This window comes from Onthophagus taurus, chromosome 1, assembly GCF_036711975.1.
Source record: "Onthophagus taurus isolate NC chromosome 1, IU_Otau_3.0, whole genome shotgun sequence".
Taxonomy (NCBI): domain Eukaryota; kingdom Metazoa; phylum Arthropoda; class Insecta; order Coleoptera; family Scarabaeidae; genus Onthophagus; species Onthophagus taurus.
In genome coordinates, this window is record NC_091966.1 from 28,040,552 (window position 1) to 28,060,039 (window position 19,488).

General features: G+C 31.9%; 1 protein-coding gene across 1 annotated transcript in view; it reads right to left on the minus strand.

Moving 5' to 3' along the window:
* Positions 1-12,539, minus strand: part of LOC111427141 (Mitogen-activated protein kinase kinase kinase 13 wallenda) — a 56,989-nt gene extending 44,450 nt beyond the window's left edge. Inside the window, exon 1 of the mRNA XM_023062158.2 lies at positions 12,190-12,539. The gene's annotated coding sequence lies outside the window, so the exon portion shown is untranslated. The remainder of the gene's footprint in view (positions 1-12,189) is intronic.
* Between the last annotated feature and the right edge of the window lie 6,949 nt (positions 12,540-19,488).

Below are 19,488 nucleotides of genomic sequence, written 5' to 3' on the forward strand. Positions count from 1 at the left end.
ATTATTATCATTATGATGATTCTTTTCCAAATTATCCTTAGTTAACTTTTCCCAAAATCAAAAAACTTTAGTTGCTTCTTCGCATCAACAATATGGTTACCAAAGAAGTTGATAGATTATAGAAGATAACTGCCTAACTTGCCTTTGGTAGTTACATAATGATTCCTTGCTTCCAACAAATTGGTACTTCCCCTTTCCTTTAATCTCACACAATAAACATATTCCAAACTTCACCTATGCAAATCCTCTAATAATATCTCCCCCACAATGCGCTTCTTTCCATTATTTCTGCCCTTCTGTCCATGCACATCACTCTATTTCTATGTCACCCATCGTTTATCAGTAGGTAACGTTAGGGTTTCTTATGCAACACATGTTGACTTTGGTCTTAGTTCGCTCAGTGAATTAATTCAATCAACACACTTAGCTGGGGAAAGAAACATGTTATCAACGTTGATTCAATGCACAAAAAGAGCATCAAAATTGTAAGAATTCTCCTACACCGCTTTCTCTCATCATCGTCCAGGTCATTCTTTCTCAACATCGTTTTTGACGGCTTATAACAGTAACCTAATCATATTCAATGTGTTCCCTTGTTACACCTCTCAACATCGTCATTAACCATTCGTAATATCATCCCTAACTACTATCAATACCGTTCCTTACGTATTTCACATTTATCATCCTTCACAAACCTTAACTGCAAATTCTGATTTTATAAACATCATACGCGATAAGTTGACAAATGTGAAAGTTTCAAAAGTGCTTCATTTTTGAAATGGCTCCATACAACCATTTTAATCATGTTTTGCATTTGCCAAATAAAATAATTTAAAATGTCCAACTAACTGAGAACAAACTCAAGAAGCTAGCTTGATTGTCTAAGTGGTTTTATAAAGCGAAATGCAACATTGTCCATTTGATATCCAGAAGATACCCCAACTTATTGCATTTACATGCAATAAGTTTCAATTGGAATGCAGTTAATATTTAGACTCATACTTCCCAGAAGATACTCTTCCATAAAACGTAAAGGGATAAAGTAATGTAATAAGGGTAAAGCAATAAAGGGATTTATAACAGATTGAACAAGTAAACCAATTACTACCCTTCTTCAAAACCGTATCTGACAGATGCCGGTTGTGGTTGCAGAAAGTGGAGTGATTTGCCTCCACATACCAATCGAAAACTAGATAGGACCGCTTTTTTTATGCTATTAACTTTTCAATTTAATTAAAATTATTAAAAAAATAATAATTAATTTGCTATTAACAACAAAGTTTCCATTTAGTTAAACAGCATCGTCACATTATGTCAAAGCTATCCTAAACACGCTAGAAGTGTGATTTTAGAGAAGATAATTTGAACATCTCTCATACAAAGTTTCCTAAACGATTATAATACAAATAATCAGTATAATACATAACGGGTACTAGATACTCTGAGTACTAAATATACTAGGTATCAAATACGTGCAATCGCAAATTTGAAAAAGAATTCGTATTAATGCGAGGAACAGAAAATAAAGTCAAGTCTCGAGATCTTGGAAAAAATATTTAAATTATAACTTAGAATATCATGATGCAGGCAACAAAGCTATTGTACACACTTTGTGAACTGGAATTAAACCAACTACTCTTGGAAGAAAAAACTGCGAATCACTGCGCATAATTATAATTCGGTTGGTGAAATTTGTGCCACAAATATTGAAACAAACGGTTAATGTGGGTATTATATTGAATGTTCCAAAATACAGACGAGTCATTTAGAATAGAGGAAACACAGCCAGGGTAGAGTGAACTAATACAGAACAAATCGGAAACAAGATGGAATTTACATAGTCAATATAGTCATTAGTTAATTATAGCAGTATAGTTGTTAGCATGTCAATATCACCTGAAAACGAATGTCTCAGATTATTTGAGTAAATGAAACTTTGCTGCATTCATCAAGGCCCAAAAATTGTTATTTCTAAAACAATATTCACACAACCTATTTAAATTATTTGAATAATTTTGACCAATCATCGATAGTACGATAGCATATCGACTAGATCATCCGAAACGTCTCGGAACTTGGAATTCATAGGTGATAGTGCATATAGGCTATCACCTATGAATGACAAATCTATACTTGATCCCAAGTTACCTCAAGATCGTTATCCAGAAAGCAGGCAACAAAAACCGAATTTCATGATTTACTTGGATAGTAGAGAGCGAATACCTTGTGCAATAGATGAATATGTAGAACACACTCAGCAATCGCTTCGCCTCGACAACTGGGGAGATCAATGCCCCAGTCAACTAAAGCAAGAGATTCGCGCAGACTCTCGTAGTCGTACTTAAGATATATTTATACAACCAATTTTCGCAAGGTAAGGCGATGGCAGTTCATGGACACCAATGTGATCCATTAGTACACCGAGTGACAACTGTCAAAATGTTGGAATTGCTCACTACCAAATTGAAAATGCTGCAATTAGTATCTACATGCACAGTAAGTTCTTACTTATAGACTTTAAAAATAATCTGGAACCTGGTTTCGATGCAACGAGACCGTGTGCAAATAATATTGAGGAAGTGTTATGATTTAGTCCACCTACACATGTTTATGTTAATGGTATATTCACAATGCTGTATATTCTGTAAACATTATTTATACTTTATAATATTTATTACACTTTTATAATCTTAAGGTTGTTCTTAAGATCGATGTTACTCGCGGCTGAGTTATAGCAATCTTGATGCTGATAGTTACATCTTCGGCGAGGTCACTTACAATATCTATAGTGATTAATTTGAATATCTGTTGGTTAATAACGTCTAGTAGATGATCCCAGTATCCAGTAGTTGATACGGATGCATTGAATAATTCCACTACTCATAGTTATTAGTTTCAGATGCCATATGCCAGTAGCTAGATACAGTGTTTAGAGATTAGCTTCAACATTCAATAGTTGCTTTTAGAATCCACTAGATGAATTAAATTGCTGTTTCAACAATACGATTGAACTGTGTAAGTATAACTTGCAAGGGTTGTACTTCATGATTATGAATGCAAGCAAAGCAATATCAAAAAATGATATCGTTGGTCTATTAGGAATTATCTATCCGAATGTCTTCAGTACATCATTTATCTCAGCCTTTACAAGAATGGGAACATACTTCCATACCTGATATCATTGATGATCCAATGAAAAGGAACAATTCAAATGGAAAGAAAAGAAAGAAAATTACAGATAGTACCATACAAGTAATAGAATATATAAACAGTAAGTAACATGAAATTATGATAGAAATTAGCAAATTGAATTGAATATATTATATTTTAACGCTAATGTTTAGTTTTAAGATTTATTTTTGTCTTCTTAAATTTAAATAACGCTGTTCCTCACATGGTATAAGCACTACAAAGAGAAAATATTCCTTTTAATTAAAACAAAACACTTAAAACATAACTTGTATTATAGCTTGATAAATAATAAAGATATGATCCTAAATATGCCTATAAAACACTGCCGCCATTGCGATTTCAATTAATTAAATGCTGCACACATAAAGGTGTTATAATTAGTCCCTTGTGAACTAATCAAATGTGTTGTGAGATGGAAATTTATTATTCTTTTTATTTATCTTTTGCAGGCTTGACATGTAGACTTGACTCTGCTTGACATGTAATGTTATACATTTAAAAATTGGGTCATAGTTGAGAAATTGATGATACGCTGACAATGCAAACTGAGTATATAATTTGAAAGCCCTTCACAACGTTCATTCAACTACACATAATAGATAATCCAAACGATGTCGATGTCAAGCACGCGAAGGTAGAGCTGCAGAATATTGAGCCACTCGTTGTCGAAATTGCTGATACGTAGAATATCGTATACGTCTAACTTATAATAAGAGGAAATTTATGCAGCAAAGTGAAATCTAAAATACGATGTGTCAATCGTCTTGGTCTACCAGTGAATGAAGGAGTAAACACATATTATAATCCTTGCTTGAAATTGGAATTTGCAAATTCGTAACATATTTTTTCTTCGCCATGAAGCTGTGAATTCAATAAACAATATTAGATATAAATATCGAAAAACAATACAACAATTGAATAAATATGAACACAAAAAGCCAATAAATTGTCGATGAAAGGGACAATAAGCAGATACTTGAAGTACTCGAACTAATGTTTAGATAAAATATTAATAAATATTTAACTTATCTCCAAACTTCAGAATTCATCGAATCACGTTTTATAACTACAAAAAGGAATATACATATTATACAATATTTGTCCAGGTGAAAGCTGAATACAAGTCAAAACACATTAAGTTCCCTTTAATATTGATTGAAGGGGGTTAAAATGGCATGTTCCCTATCTAAATTATTCAGGTTTTGTGACCTCTATGTCGATAAAATCCACCCCCTAAATGCAATAGGTCGCATGCAATGGGGATTCAAAAAGAGAGAGAGAGAGGAAAATAGAAAGAAGACAAAACATGCGTCTCCATAATAATAAAATCGATAAAGTGGCGAGTTGGCGACTGTACCAAAAAGTGAAGGGAAAAAAAGTATATTGGTCTCGCTCGTTCTCTTGGGCTGTGAACGAAACCGAACCGTTGTTACATAACGGCAAAATCGAGCTTGGTTTTTAAATAAATTAACAAATTAGGCTACCGATAAAGAAATAATAATTGCGGTTTTATTTTTTTTTTATTAATTGAATCCGCGAAGAAAACGGGTTGCACCTTGTAGCTCGAAGTTACATTGAGAGATATGTGCCCGTTTATGGTCGAAACAAGGTAAATGTATATTGCGAAACTGTAACCTTTTAAAATCGGAACAGGATCCATTTTTAAATTAAAAGAGAAATACTTATATTTAAACGAGGACTAACCTCTGATAACGGGGGCATTTCGTAATAAACATCAATCACAATACCTACAACATTAGATGGATAAGAAAAAAAAAACGTAATAAATTTAGGAAGGTTATTCCGACTTAATTAGAAAAGAGAAAAAAAGATCTTTTTACGTTGATATTTCACAGTTATAGTTTTCGTAACCGAAAACCAAAGTGGAAGCTTCAACATTTTCATAGTTGACGGACTCCCAGGAAACACACCGGCGAAAATGCAAGAGAACCGCGATCTGCTCCAGTAGCTTTTAACTCTTTCGTAACGCTTAATTATATCAGAGAGAGGGAAAAAGAGAGAAAGACTCCAACGGTAAAATGAAAATTAATTAATTCTTAAAAATTTCGTTTATTTAGAGAGCATTATTTTTCATCCTCGCCCATGTTTGTGGGATGATTGCATTAACACCATTGGGTTTATTTAAATAAGTAGAGATTATTCTCAGTGCGTTGAGGCACGTTTGAATTTAGGCTCCGTGCAGACGTCTAAGACCTTGTTCGTTTTATAAAACGAAACTTTCTAACTCCAGCCGTCATGTTTCGTAATAGGCCGTCGTTACATTTTGTTCCATTCAGTAATTAGCCCGGCCTAGTCTACAAGTCTACGTATAACTATTAATAATTTTTAATGCGTTTTTAAATTATCACTCATATCTTTAAATATTTTTTAGAAAACTCGTATAAAGCTAAATTAAACACAAAAAATTATAAATTTCAAAGTATTTTAAAACTGTTTAAACTTGGCCTGGTTTTATAAAACTCGATATTGCGATATTCAATCAGATTAACTATATATTAAAATAACCAGGCCTTAATTTAAGAAATTTATTGCATAATAACACAAATTAAAGAATAAATAAAAATTATTTGAGTACCTACTCTACCATATTTAATGAACATATTAATTATACAATGGAAACACTCATTATATAGTCTTATTTTCTCTAACTCTAATTTAATGTAATTATAATACTTGTTCAATGACAATACAATAATAATTGTAAGGTTATTACAGCATATTGTATGTGCGGAATTCATTTCTGGATCATGCGAAGTAGATAATTGAACAAAATGGTAAACAAAATTATAGATATTTATACCTCAAAATGAGAACTTCAAATCTGTCGCGTTTCAACTATACTGCGAAGAAATACATATATCAAAAAATAATATTAAAAATTGTATTAATTTTAAACTAGTTGTTCAAACATCGGCAACCTCTCGAGGATGAGACATGATTCTAAACGCTAACATAAGTTTTTTAATTGAGAACAGAAAAAAAAGTGTTGCTACATGTAGCTTTTGCACATATTAATATTTAGTTATAGTTCGTAAAAGATTTCATTAATTAATCTGTTTAATCATAGTATTAACAAAACAACTGCTTTTGAAAAAGAAAACGCATGAATTAAAAAAAAAGCATACACCTGTTCGACCTCGACATCTTAAACAATTCTCGAGATATTTACATGCTACAATGCATGTCATAATAGCTGTAACAAAAAACTAAAACATTAATAACGGCTACGGTTGCTGCCAATTGCTGAGAGAGAGATTACTTACGATAACAATGGTTTTTATTCAAAATCCGATATATTATATTGTTTTAAATATTTAATTTTATTAAGAACTTCGAAAATGAACCCAAGTGTTTGATAAAAAATCGAAATTGTAGTGATCAGAAGACTTTTGAGTTAAATTGTCAAATTTTTGTACTAATAATAACTATTCAGTAAACTCATTTATCTGTAAATGCATGATGATATTAATGTTTCTAAGTTATGAAATGTTACTAATTGAATAACGATACTTTATATTCAAATAATGAACATTCGTAGGAGAATACGTCTACAGAATATTGTTCATAGTTACTAAGAATATATTAAATGAGCACAAAATACTATGACATTACAGTTTTGACACTCTCAATTCCAATTGAGCTTCACTTTAGTTTCATACGTGGTGTTAGTATTTTAAATTCAAACCTGAGTACCTTGCAAAGCCAAAATGAATAATGCATAAGACTGCGCCTTGCCTGAATGCGATAATCAAAGACGAATGACCGAGATCAGGTTCAAAATTATATTATTCAATACCTCGTGAGGGCTGATCTTCAGTTTTATCTATTCATATTTATGTAAACATCGATGTGAAAAACGAATCATATGTTTATATGAGTTTGGCTAGTGAGGTGCCCCTTCTTACTGGATGTTTCGACTGGCGATATTACATTCTACTAAATCGAGATACATTGTAGATGTTATTGGGGTACAGCATCCAATAAAACTATAGCACTTTGCTCTATCTAGATGCCTAGGGATCCCTAGGTGTTTCGATACCACTTCTATTTGATTGGGAGCAGTTATATGTCAATTACTTAAAAATGTACACCCACTATGTGCCTATATGCTCCCTACAACTTTCAGCACCTTAATACTAATTAGTAATTATCATCAGGCGCATAATTAATCTCATATAAGAGACATTACTGCTTCTCATTTCAAACAATTTTTTTTAAATCTTAAACAATACACAAAGTAAATAGTTGTAATAAAGTAGTTCCTCGATGGGATATTAATCTCTAATTAATGAGTGCTAAATAAATTTGACTAACATTAAAGATTAACTAAATTGATCAAGTGTTGTTTCAAATTCTAGAATATTGAATTATAAGATTGAATTTTTGTGTATTCTCACGAATTTAAGAACGTACAACATAGTTTTTACCGAATCATGATATGATAGAAGAATTGCACTACACTGATTAAAAGCTGACAATACAAGTTGACAAGTGAAAGATTCTGGAAATCTGCGACACAATCAGATAACCGGTTAGAAGTATAAACTATAAATTTTCGGTAGCAACTAGACTAGATTCTCGACCTATATGCATATACTTGGAGATTTATTCCTCGAGACAAATAATTGATAGTATCTAATAAGTATTTAATAATCCGATATATGCGATAACATCTAGATAATGTGTTTCCCGGAAGATGGATAGGTCGAGATGGTCCAATGGTCTGATCACCTGGATTCCCAACCACAATATTGATTTTTATTTTTGGGATTACTTAAAAAGCATAGTGTACGCCATTGAAGTACTGAGTGATACTGAGCAAGTATTACGAAATAGGATACATGCTGCTACCGAGGCAATCCCCCAACACTCTGGTTTAAGCCTCAGCAGTGGGAGATCGTGGATTTGGGGAGCCCAATTGTGTATAGAAAATATGGGAAATAACTTCGAACACTTGCTGTGATGTTAGTTTTATATGTTCTATGTATTAAACTAAAATTAACAGTAGCACTATCACTCGAACTAACACTAGACCTACTTAACGTTTGAAGATAACTTCGAACATGTTTCTGAAGAAGGTTGCAACATGGCATCCGAAACGTCAAATATTTTTTCAAAAGATACACGGCTTAACCCGAAAGTTTATAGGTCCAGTGATGTACTACTGTTAGTGCTAGTTTTAGTTTAATTAACACCGATCATGAAAGCCTTTGTACTTATGTTCTATGTATTCTTGATTTGAAAGTAAATTTCTTGGATATCTAGAAAACTAAAAAACTTTTGCTACAATTTTCTTCACATATTAGTCATTATTTATCATGAGGAATAAATCCCCAAGTTTATGCATATAGGTTGAGAATCACCCTGTATTTAATCATCGGTGTCAATCATTTTTGTATAAACACTTGATGGAACAAACTAAATTTGTTATTATTATTATTAAGTGACCTAGAGTTTCTTTAATTTCTATAACATTAATAATGGAAAACAATAAATGATATTTTTCATTTTCAAAAATATGAAAATAACCAATTAGGTTCCGATTTTTAGAATACTTTCTAAAATTACAATCTTAAAGGACTTTAAACAAATAATTTGTCAAAATATCGCTCGAATTAATAGCACTTACAATTAGATAAATAATACAAATCTCTAATCAGCACTTTTAAAATCAATGACTCCAACTTGTGTTAACCCACTAAAAATAATTAAGAAATGTAATGATTAAAAATTTAATTCAATGTAACGTATCTTACTTCATTACCTCATGCAAAGTAACAGACACAATATCTTTTGAAGAAATCAAACAATCAATCTGGAGATTATCAATAAGAAAGTATTTTTCTGAAAATATGAGTAAATCATAACAGTATTTAAAAAAAAATAACAATCCACAGCCGATTACAAGATTTAAATGCCTTTACACAATCCCTAACATTTCATTATTGTATGGCAGAACGCGATAAACGCAGATTTGACACCAACAACGATATGGATGAAAGAGATTAAATATAATCTGTAGCACGCTGGTATTGATGAATATCGTCTGGCAATTCTCTACTACGTGAAGGACAGATCAATTACTGCCGTGATTAACGAATATTTATCAAATACCAGATAATTATTAGCGAACGTTTTAGCAGGTGATATCTTACTGCCATACTTTTCAATATCTTTATCTAAAATGAAACTTTTCATAATATAATTGAAGTGCCTCAAAGATCTGTTGACCAAATTAACAATTATTTTTAATAATTATGTTACTACAAGAAAGGCATAAAAGCGTGAAGCAAAGATCTTTGCCCTTGGACACAGTTGAAATGCTCACAATATTATAATAGAAGAAATATTATGTAACAAAATTACCACAAAAATACAAAACTATATCAAGGATAGACCAAACTATGCAAAACAAATATATGTGCTTATCAACAGAAATCTTTGATTACATTACATACATACACATAACTACTTATGCTTGCCTACTCAGTTTGATGTAACGCTTCGAATACATATTAGAAATATATGTATATACTATAGAAATCGATTAAGAAAAGGAAATTTGAGTGCCCAAAACAAATTGATGAAATGAACACATCCCGCTTTACGTTACAATGTACAGAAAGATTATACAAAACCTACACTGTTAATCATGTGTAAGTACACTCCAATTTGATTTACATTACAGTTCTTGAATTTATATATAGGTGTTTATGGTTCACATTTAAAGTGAGAGTAACCTGTGTGCTACAGCAAAATCCAAAACTGTACAAAGTCTTTTGAAATAATTAAAATTGTCAGACTAATATTGCAAGATGCTAATATCATTGTTGTAGCAACAGTGTGTGAAAAATCTACATATAAAGAAGTAAAAAAATCTTCTAAATATTATATACTTTAATGCTTAATGTACTGTTAATGCTACAAGCCACTTAGAGGTTTTTATAGTTCTTTTATCATGTATACTTGAAACTAACAATCATTTCTGTTTACACAGTTTATTACAATTCTACACTTCAAATCTTCAAACCTTGTCAAACAAACCATAAAAAAAGTTCTTCTTAGTTACAGAGGTTACAGATGAATGGAGTCCAACAATCTAAGAATTTCGCAGGACAGAAACAATTATGAAGTGAGCAGAAATAAATGCCCTTAATAAAACCTATCGATGTTTGCACATAATAATGTTGCAAACCATAATGATACAACATATTGAAAGAACGTTTCGAAAGAAGTGTTCTAGTAAACGATATTTTTGAAAGAGATTTTCGAGATGTTAATTAATTAATGGAATTTTTGAGATAAGAAAAAAATTGATCATTTATTGCTCTAGCCTAGGTTAATTAAACATTCCAGAAGCAAATTCATCACGATTTCTTTCAAAAGTACGCTAGATTATCGAACAAGTCTTGGTAGAATGAAAAAGAAATTTAGGATCTTTGCCTGGCCAGTTCACAATGCGACATTAGAGCATGATTATGAAACTTTTAAGAGCCTTTGTATTATTGAATTTGTTTCACAAACCAATGAATGTGCTTAATCGTTTGAAACAACTAGCTCAATAATTTAATCTTTCACAACTTAGGTCTCCATATCTTAAAATTGAATACCGAAGATAAATGAGAAAAATAATCAATTGCTTTCGATTTCCACAACTGAGAATTAATGATTTCTATTTTACATTAGTTTTGGTCTATATCAGATAAATAATTAAATTTCTTCTTTTCTCTAGTGTAGAAATTCCAGTTTGATCAAATGCATAGAACAGCTGCTTTTTTAATTAAAGCATATATTTTGATCCTGATAGATAGAGGAAAAGGGACCGAAAATCGATATAAAAAATATATATAAAAATCTAAAAAATATATATATAAATCGATATATAAAATCGATATATATATATATATATCATTTACAACATTATGATTTCTTAAAATTTCAGTTTTATTTTAAGGCTTCACCAAGGTTTTAAATTACATTATTTTGGCAGGGTATTTTAACTAAAAAGAGCAAACTTTGTAAGGCTTCGTTGGGAACTACTTGATGGTTATCTGATAGTTTTGCCAAAAAAATTAGTATTAACTAAGATTAGACAAAATTAATGCACACATTCAGATTATTTTAAGTGATCATGCGAATTGTTACATCCCTGAAGATGCCGTAGTGATGAAACCGGTACAGCTCGTATAAAGAACAAAAACTAGTTTATTTTAATAAATCTCGTTATTCTAAAATACTATTACAATAAGATTGTTTGATATTCAAATCTGTTAAATGGAACCAAAATTGTTTATTTTAATGTTCCATATTAAATTATTTAGTACAACTGTAACCACAACATAAAAAAATATGTTATACTAGTTCAAACTACTGCATATAGAATATGTAACATTTAAACATTCTTTCAGGTTTCTATATTTTAGTACATACATTTCATTAAAAGTTGATCTTGAAATATTGACGATCGTTTAAAATAATCATTTAAATTTAATAAAATAATTAATTTAATTAAATGTTAATCAATTTATAAACGTTGATAATATCTATTGATAAATCTTAGATAATAATAAATCTAAAAACTAAATTTTCGCTAAATATTAGTTAAATCAAATTTAATATGGTATCCAGACAACAAATATTAAAAAATGGTTATTTACCTCAACAATTTCAACTTTACACGTTTTATTGATTTAAAACATTAAAAAAGGAAGTTCAAAGTGTTCAAGCATACAAACCAACCCATTTTAAAAATTATTTCTTTTTGGTTTCTATGTACTCTGCTCAAACGAGTTTGTTTTCCTTTCTTTGAGTAATCCTGAAGATTATCGCAAAGTAGGTAGAAAACTGTTCAATAAACAATATAAAGTTAAAAGTCTTTAAGTTAACCACTTTCAAGGATTTATTGTTTATGTTTATTTTATCAAAAAAGAAAAAACAATAAACATAAAAAGTAAATATACCGTAACTTCCGCTTACCTTTTCCAATACACCGCAAACTCTGCGTCCGTTCCTCTCACCCAACCCGAGAATTCACCTCTCTCAAACGAACATAACAGGTTCACACATAATCCTCTTCGAGGTAGGCGCACTCATATACCAAGAAGAAAAACCACTTTAATCCAAAAAGAGAAGAAAAAGAACACGCACTAACACTATTTCTTTTATTAAAATCGAATTTACCCGTCTAAAGGTTTAAAAGAACGAACGCGTTTTTGGTGAAAATGAAACCGATCAAAATTCGCGCTCGAAATGATTTCTCTCTCGCAAAACGAATCCTCCTCCAAGCAAAATGGCGAAGCGAACACCTCAAAACGCAACGGAACTCTGAACAGCGACTCCGGCGAACACACGGAGCCGTGCGAGAGAGAGGCACGTGCTCCGGAAACAAAGGATGGGAAGATAAAGCGTTCTCAGGTAGAGTGTATAGTAGGATAGAAGGGACAGAGAATGCTTTTCTGTATAGAGTAGAGAGGTTCAACTGTATAAAGAGGAGAATTTCGTCCGTGGCGACGACTGTTGGGGGAGAGAAATCGATTTTCTGTTATGGACGTGGAGGAAAAATTTGTTGGGGATGGAAGAGCGCGAGCGAGGGGTTGCGATGAACCGTGGCGGTCACGCGTTCTGAATTCGTTCGAAACGCACAGGTTCACTATTTCTTGTCACTGCAAGTCTCTCATTCTATTATGATACCCTTTTAAGACTACATATCGGCCCCACACTTATTTATTTCCCTTCTATTTTGTGGTACAAACTCTGTTTTAAAAAAGAATGCTTTTGGACTTCATCCTTTTAGCCAAAAATCACCTGATTCTTAATCGATACTGCGGGATATTATATTAGCGAAATATTTTTTACTATCTATTTTAGCTTATCTAATCTTCGTCGACCGTCACTTGTGAAATATTTTATTGTGGCTAGCAAAAATTTACGTCAAAAGCCGTTTTTTATAACAGTTTTGAAATGAATTGGCAATTAGCCAAAAATTAATTATTGCATTATTAAATTATAAATTTTAATGTATTTTAATCTATAACAGTTTTTTTAAGCAGTGTTCTACGAATACTACCTAAGATAAGTAAATTGTGTAAAGAAATCAGAATTTTTTTATATTATGAATGTGATAGCCAAATAGTTATGTTTAGTTTATCGCTGCAAATTAATATCATTTTTGAGTTAATGATCATCTTATACTCGAAATTTATATAAAAATGTCCAGTGTTTGATTTAAATTTTCCGCCAGTCTTAAAAATGGCAATATATTATTCGATGCCGTGAGAAACTTATCTCTATGTGGTAACATTGGATTCAACTAGCAGCAGCAGTGCACTAATGCAACGAACATAAGTTGCGGGGATTCACAAGCTTGCTAATCTCAGGCCCGCGATCACAAACACAGAACACTGTCTAGCGTCTAGAACATGTTGCATCACTGCAGTCTACGGTGCCAGTGAACTTGAATTGAAAGTTATTTGTGTTATCAGTAACAGTACAATATTTGTGTTAGTATCTAATTGCGTAATGAAAAAAAGTAATAACGTAATGAAATGGATTCAAGGATACCGTCAAAATGGCATTGGAATTAATACAAAATGATTGACTAATGCTACAATTGAACTTAACAGACTTTAAGAAGGTTAGTTGGTGCTACAGGTTTATGACGTGTCATGGACTTAGCATGCGATACAAAAGCAAAGTATCTCAGAAAATGCCAGAAGAGTATGAAGAGAAAATATTATCTTTCCATCGCTTTATTATTCAACATTGAAAAAAAAACAGTGTAGAACTAGCTAAATAGCAAATATGGACGAAATTCTTCTGACATTTGATGTACCAAGTGCCGATGTGCCAGAACTGTTGGCATGAAAAGTGCTAAACCTGTAACTATAAAAACAAGTGGATATGAAAAAATGCACTACACTGTTGTACTTTCATGTTGTGCTGATGTTACTAAACTTAATCCAATGATCATTTTCAAGCTCAAAACAATGCCAAAATCTTCTGAAATACGGCTAGGTGTTGTTGTTCACGTACATGACAAGGGTTGGATGGACGAGGCGGGTATGAAATTATGGATTAACAGAATGTACGAGAGAAGGAAAGGTGCTTTATTGAAGAAGAGTCCTCTTCTTGTGCTAGATCAGTTTAGCAATCATTTGGCAAATTCTGTGAAAGAGAAATTGAGACAAAGAAATACAAGGATTTCTGTTATTCCGGTTATAAAATAAGCAATGCTTGGTATGTCATAAATAAATTTTAAAATTAATTTAAGAGATAGACACATTCACGGGCAAAATATGTAAGTATCAGACACACACGTATAATCTCAATGCCTACCACCACTGATGTTATACGTATTTTGTTTGATTGTTTCTGATGTGGTATCTATAAGTTCTCCAAGTTAATGTCTGGCTAATTGACGAACATAATACCTTCTCAGTAGGGATTGCAATCCCGGAATTTCAATCCCGAAAATCCCGGGATCCCATACATATTTAAATCTCGAAAATTGTCTCGAAATTATCGATTACTATTTCGGGATTATGTTTATGTCATTAATTTACTATTCTTTGAAGAATAAGGCTCGATCTATCGGTTTATTCTGCTCTAAACAAACAACAGCCACCTGTCCAGTTAACTAAGAATGCACTTGAAGAGTACATACATTGATTCAAGAAATTGATATATTCACTAATGTAGCATGGGTGAAAATTTTCAATTCGCTTTTGAATATTTGAAAACCATTCCACCAACAAGTGTGGAATTGGACCGGTGCTTCTCTTCAGCAGGTTTATTAAACACAAAATTTAAATCTCGTTTAGGAGATAAAACAATAGATAAATTGTTTGTTCTGCGACATTTCTTTAAAAATAGTTTTATGGATGGTAGATTTTTTTATAATGCTTTGTATTATGGTTAGAATAAACTGTAACGTTAATTTTTTCAATTTTTTATTATCATCTTGAACACTTTTTATTTGTAACTACAATATGTAGCCCTTAAAACCCGGGATTACCCGGGATAGAGAATTCTGATCTCGAAATCCCGGGATTATAAAAACTCTTCTTGATTGTATTCCCTACTTCTCAATCTTCGAAGTGATTTATTTCCATTCTTTGATTTGTATTTTGCTGTTATGTATCAGTTTTCTCTATCAAAGTGGGATTTTCTATGACATCTATGCCAATTTTTTGGGATGCATGGGAATTTGTCTATTATTTCTTATATAAATACACTTCGCTAATCGACAGCGTTTATGCTAATTTCTTCTTTTCCATCCAATTAGTTTCTAGGAAAGATTTGACGGTTGGTCTACAAGGTTTTACTGATAAAATCACTAATGATGAAGACAAAATTACTAGTCTTTTAGCACATGGTGATAGATACGTTTTCTTCGACCGCAAATCTTATAAACATTGCATAAGTATGTTGCATACCAGACGGAAAGATAATGGGTACTGGCTAGCAGATACTTATTACTTATGCAGTATGCCTTTGAATACATTGAACTTAATAAAGTTACATCTACAGATTTTTTTACTTCTGGGGTACCTCAAGACTTCAATCAGAGTCCACTGTTATTATTATAGTTTATATAAAAGATCTTTTGGATTAAATCACATGTTCTGTAGCTGCTTATGATGATGATTTAATTTGATAATTTGCTTCGCATGGTTAGCCTGTTGCAATACAATCTTGATTGCGGACGAATAAAGTTGACACTATTAATGAAAGTGCATAATAATAGCAATTGTCTAATATTAATAACACTCTGTAGAGTGGTAATGCATGTATGTGTCTAACAAAGTGTTGAAGAAAACCAAGTAATGTTTCGTGTTACATCCACATGAAGGGTTGGCAGCGCCCATTGAGCCTGGAAATACGATTACTAGGGGATCGGTATTTCGTACAGCATTTGCTGCAAAACTCGCTAACGTAACCCTTCCTGCTGAAGTGAGTGCTTCAACCTGTCATCTCCTACGTCTTACTATCACTTTGTTAGGATTTTGAACTGTAATTATACCAGTTTCATCAGCATTGTAGATGTTTTGTGGTTCGAACTCATAACGAATCTATAACGATTGTTAAATTATCATAAAACATCTACATTGTTTTTATTAAAACTATTTGCCTTGCAATATTTGTTGCTTACGCCACTCGAACTGAGACATCGAAGTTTCTTCTCATAAAAGTTAGTCCACCAAACCGTTGTTGGCAAGTTATTGGCAAATTTTCTCACTTCTTTCGTAGAAACAACCTAACCCAACCCAACTCAACCCAATCCAACCCAACATAAAATATATTTCTGCACAACGGATTAACTAGTTCCACATACAGTTGACATTCTTGAATTGTATTAAAAACAGTGTTATGTGCTCTGTATCTCATGTTCACGTCCTGTTGGTGTTTTTCATTAGCCGGATCTCGCTTCCGAATACTATAATAATAAATAAAACCAAAAAAGAATTAATAATAAAGACTAAGAATAAATACTATAAAAGAGAACCATAATTATTGATCGGAGTAGATTTTAATTTTGAAAATCACGTGAGGGCTATATTATTCGCGCCATAAAATGATAGTTGTATATTTTGCCGATGACTAAAGTTATAAAACGGAAATGCCCCCAAACCAAAGACTTCGGAGCCTCATGCTTTATAAAAGTTGTCTAAGCTAGATCCAGTATATATCATTGGGAAGAGCTAGTTTTGGAATAAAACTCTATTGTGCGAGTCTAATATGAATATTTGTGTGTACCAATCATATGTGTGTGTAGGCTTTACTTGATCACGTCGTTAAGTTCAATCAAAAATATTAATTTCTTTGATTATTATAAGTGCGTTGTCTAATCTTTGCCAAATAGTCCTAACACTAGAAGTAGTGAAAAAGTTTGTTTGACACGGATATAAATTCACAAATAAATTAAAAATGTAAATACCGATGACGGCAAGAAAAAAATACTTTTTAGTTTTGTTTTTTATTAACGAATATTGATACATTTACTAGAATTTACAACAACAATGAATAATTAGCGATCAATGTACTATAGAATTGAGGTCGGTGTCTTGTATGTAATTTTCTCTTTACCATTTTAACCCCTTGTACAAGTATTAATTTGGTAACAGCTTGTAATGGATTCCATACCTCAGAAGGGCCAGATGGGCAACACACAATGTAACCCCATTTATAAGTTACCTCATCTTTATGTATTGTATTAGCATCTTTATATAATAGCGTTAATAATAATCTTTGAGTTACCTTGTTCACCAACGATATTACAATTGCTCATCAGCTTAAAGCACTTTTTTTAGTAACGGTGTAAAAATTTTGTATACGATTTCAAATAAGTGATCAATCAGATTGCATTCTGTCTCCTTTTTTAATATTAACGTCAGTCTGCCAAATTATTGTACATTCACTTTGTGAGTCAAGTTGTGTGTGAACTTCTTTTGTGAAAAATGTGATTACGTCCTGGATTGTCAAAATGTGGCTCCCAGCATGTCGTTGTATAAATTTCCTCTTCGGTTAGTTGCTAATATGTAATTAACCGTCTTCTTCATTACTTCTTTCCATTTGTCATTTTGTCGTGGTAGAAGAAAATAATAGGTACTTGGTTCAAAAATGTTCTAATAAATGTATTTTTAACCATAATGTATCAAGAGTTCGTGAAATGACGGTTTTCTTTTGACATATGTCTTAAATAATTTGACATCATACTGAATTTTTCACAATTGTGTTAGGAATTATGTGCAGATGTTACTAATTAAGAGAGAAAATTTGAAAACTCATTTCAAATGTTCAAAAAATGTTTTATATCAATAAAAACGCATACTTCAGACTATGATACTTGTTGAATTAAGTTTGAAGGCATATTACCTACATTAACTGTAAATCTATATATCTACGAAATTTTTTTATAAATTTGTATTTTTTTACATAAATTGAAGTGATCTATCTGATTAAATCTTCTCAGTTAAAAGTACCATCTACTGTAATAAAATTGTAGATTCTGGGATATGATTCTAGATAACTATGATATATGGCAAGATGAAGTTGGTATAATAGGTGCTTTTATTACAAATTATTACCATTGATATCCAAACACCACTACGTTCTTATGGAATTTATAGTAATAAAATATATGTATATTATTGAATGCAAGTGGAAGATTAGAAGAGCATAGATATGTAAATATCTTCAGATGGACCAAGTCTTATGTTAGATATTTATGACTGATGTAGTATATGATGGTTAAATTATACCGTAAGTCACAGAAATATGCAGTATACCGAAATCAATCCATATCTTTGATAGGATCAAAATGAAAACTTCAAAATATTATATTTTTTAAATAATTTTAGGTTGTCGTAAAAGTTGTGTTATATTCACATTTAATTCTGTGTTTTGTTTGTTAATAATTGATGGTAATGGTTAATACTTACCTAACCCGTATTGTCAAGCGATTGCCGTCGCAGTTTGTTTACTTCTTAATCACATCTCGTAGACCCATGACTTATAACTGGTTTGAATTCCTGATGATTAATCAAATAAGGCTGTTCAGAAGATTTGTTTCTACACCATCCCATTTTGTTAAAAATGACAAATGCCGAGTGGCAGAACAAGTGACGGTAAGAGTCATGACCACCAATAAAAGTCTCTATGCTTAAAAATCCTCAACAGAAAGACCAAATTTAGAATATATAGAACACTAATAATACTTGTAGTAAAAATATTTGAGCGGCAGATACTCGGTAAGATTTTCGGCTCTACCCAGGAGGAAGATGGTAGTTGGAGAATCAGTATATGTGCTATATAAAGGCATAGCGCCTACTGAGGCATCTATACAGAATGGAATACGACAGACTCGCAAGAGTGCTGACTGAATGGAAACCGACAGAAAAGAGAATGCGAGAGAGGCCAGGAAGGACATGGAAGATGGCAGCAGAGGAGGATTAACGGGCTATGCGTGTTGAACGATGGAGGTTGCCGATAAAGGATGACAAAACCCACATAGGATTATAGAGCCAAAGGAAGAACAAGAAGAAGGCATAGAAGATCGACTCGAAATTGTTTTATATTAGGTTGATTTTTTCCCTTAAAATCCATTGTTCTTGGAAGTTTTCAATATTTTATAATGACACCAGCATTATAAGATTCACTATCACTCGATAAAACTTTTGTACATTTTCTTATTGGTATCATTTCACGATCCTTTTGTAATTAATTACAGCTTTCATCACTTTTCATTACTGCAAAAATTTTCATCATCAAATTACT